The sequence below is a fragment of the Hemicordylus capensis genome, chromosome 4, assembly GCF_027244095.1.
Source record: "Hemicordylus capensis ecotype Gifberg chromosome 4, rHemCap1.1.pri, whole genome shotgun sequence".
NCBI lineage: Eukaryota > Metazoa > Chordata > Lepidosauria > Squamata > Cordylidae > Hemicordylus > Hemicordylus capensis.
The window spans coordinates 5290466-5293200 of record NC_069660.1 but is presented as its reverse complement, the minus strand read 5'-3'; positions in this window follow the sequence as shown (position 1 = coordinate 5293200).

The window sequence follows — 2735 nt, the reverse complement described above, 5'->3', positions numbered from 1 at the left end:
TCTGTCTCTCATAATTACAAGGATACCGTGCCTAGTTGTACCACTCGTGACCCGACCTTGCCTCAGTCTTGGCACCACCAGCAGCTTGTTCTAAGGCGCCGGGGGCACCCAACAAGATGCAGCCGCCTCTGGTTCCTGGTAGCCTTCTTGTGCCGCCTTTCTCTCCCTCCCCACCCCGCTCTGTGTCAAGGAGAGGCACGCTGCCTGCAGGGTGGCCATTCAGCAGGTAGAGCTGCGTGCCCGTGGGGGGGTGAGTGTGGAGTCAAAGCACGCCTTGCCTCTAAAGTTGCCCTCCCCTGAATTGGACTGCTGCTAGTCAGTTAAGGCCAGTATGGCCACCTGTTCAGTATGAGCAGGCTAGTGGCCTGCTTGGTCTTTCCCTGGCAACCTGAAACCCTTTTGAAGGGACCAGGCCAGGGACTGACGTTCTGCTTCCAACCCACCCCCTCCCCCCCGCCATCCAATTTGCCTCATCTGTGGAGGAGAAAAGAGGCCCGAGCTCTGGAATCGACTGCCCACCTGCCCTTGAGCTGTGGGCCCCCCTGCCTGCACACCTGTACTGGAGGCCATGGAAACGCTGCATCCCTCTGCCAGAAGCAGGGTTCCCTGGATGGTCCGTCCGCCACCATGTGGGGGGTCCCAGCAGGCCACTGTCCAAGCAGCTCAGCAGTTGCTCAGGGCGACATCTTTCGGGGCACCAGGAAAGCAAAGCTGCCTGTCTTCTTGGCATCTTCTGCTATGGCAAGGGAGCTTGGGACTGGCCCTCTTGGCGTGGGCGGTGCTGCTGTTTTGGGTGGCCAAGGGCTTGGAGCGAGGAGGAGGAGGCCCATGAGCAGCAGTCGGCCGGCTCTGCTTGTGCCTGTCTCTGTGTGCAGGAGGCCCCAGAGTTCACCCCCTCTTCTCTTCCACAGATAAGACCAATTGGATGGGGGGGGGGGTTGAACAGAAAGTCAGGCCCTGGCCTGGCCCCTTCGAATAGTCACCTGGGAAAGACCAAAGTCCAGAGCCTCTTTTGCGCTTCCTCCCACTCTGACAGACACCGCGTACATTCTAAATGTGGCTTCACAGCCACGGCAACATGCTTTGGGGTATCTGGATTGTAGCCAAGATGCCGTCGGCTTTTGTGGGGCAAGAGCATCACAGAAGACGGGTGTCCTCCAATGTATTGCGCATCACCTGTGCCCACCGGCAGCTCCTTAATCTGCCACAGGGGGGAGACTGTCACGATCCTCTCTGAGCAGGGAGGCCCCAGGCTTGCCCCCAAGGCTCCGATGGGCTCGTCCTGCAAGCAGGGATTCCCAGCCTTGGATCCCCAGCTGTGGTTGGACTCCAGCTCCCATCATCTCTCTTGCCCGCTGTGGCTGGGGGTGATGGGAGCTATAGTCCAGCTGGGATCAAAGGCTGTGCACCTATCCAGTATGGGAGACAACGGGAGGAAACCACACTCCTTGTCAAGGCCTGTGAGAAACATCAGGCGATCATGGAGGAACACAACCCAACACACAGTGTTCTCCCCGGGTTGCGAGCTGTGAGTGCTCCCAGTTTTTGGTTGTGTGGAAGCAAGGTAGGAGCAGAAGCTGGGGAGAAGTGATTGTGTAGGAGGAAAAGCTACCCAGGTTTGCCACCTCTCTTGCTTCCACACAACTGAAAACGGGGGGCACACGCAGCTCCCAAACCGGGGTAGAACACAGTGTGCGATTGTGTGCATGACCTCATTAAATAAGTCAGCCCAGTTCCCGGCACTGATGATGCCACCTTGGTCTGATTTAGTAGAGCCCTTATTTCTTAGAAAAACAGAGCCCGCAAGTGCAGCAGCAGTCTACCTCTGAACACCGGTTGCGGGTGTGGTGGAGCAAGGGCAGGGAAGAGCCGCTTCTGCGAAGCATCTACCTGGCCAGCCTTGGAGGACTGGAGCGCCCACGGGACGGCCCGCCTCTTCTGGGCTCCAGCGGCCTAGAGGTCGCTGGTGGGCAGCTGGGGAGGCCCGCCCCGCAGCCGCAGGACGCCGCCCCTCTTGCTGGCTCAGGCTGGGAAGGCACAGGAGGCTGCCGCGCGGGACCGCCTCCCTTGCACGGTCGCGCCGCCGAAATCACCTTGACGCACAGCAGGTCTCCCTTACCGCGTTGAGGGGGCCTTTACTGCGAACTCGAAGTTGTCCCCCGAAACCGACGCACATTGTGGATTCTTTTTACCCGGGATTTGCATCGGGCTGCACTAACTCGCAGTAAAAAACAAAAAAGGGATTGTGTGTGAACTGCTCCCCGATAACTGGCAGGGACTTGGGGTAAATCTAGCCGATATGGGAGCGCCCCCGCTCCATTCCGGAGGCGATGCGAATTAAAGGGCTTCCAAAGCCCCGTGTGGAAAACTTCCAGGGGGGCTTACTGCGGAGGGGCAAACAAACAAACAAACAAACCGGGAGCCTGAATGCAGCAAAATGCAGAGTGGTTGCTCTTCCCGAAAGCGCCCCGGCGGGACAAAGCTTCCTTCCCACGCTCCGAAATGCTCGTTGCCCCTTCAGCGGCGCGCGCCCTCCCCCACATCCCCGGGCCCTCTGCACGTGCTCAGAGGCGCCCCTTCGCCCCCAAGGAGCCCTGCCCTCGGGATCTGGATCCGGGGACAGGAGGCTGGCTGGGCCTCCCGTCAGCCCAGCGCCGGGCGGGGGTGTGTCCCGTCGGGCGGGACGGGGAGGGCGCCACCTCTCCTCCGCCTTGAAAAGCCCCTCCCTGGCCCCG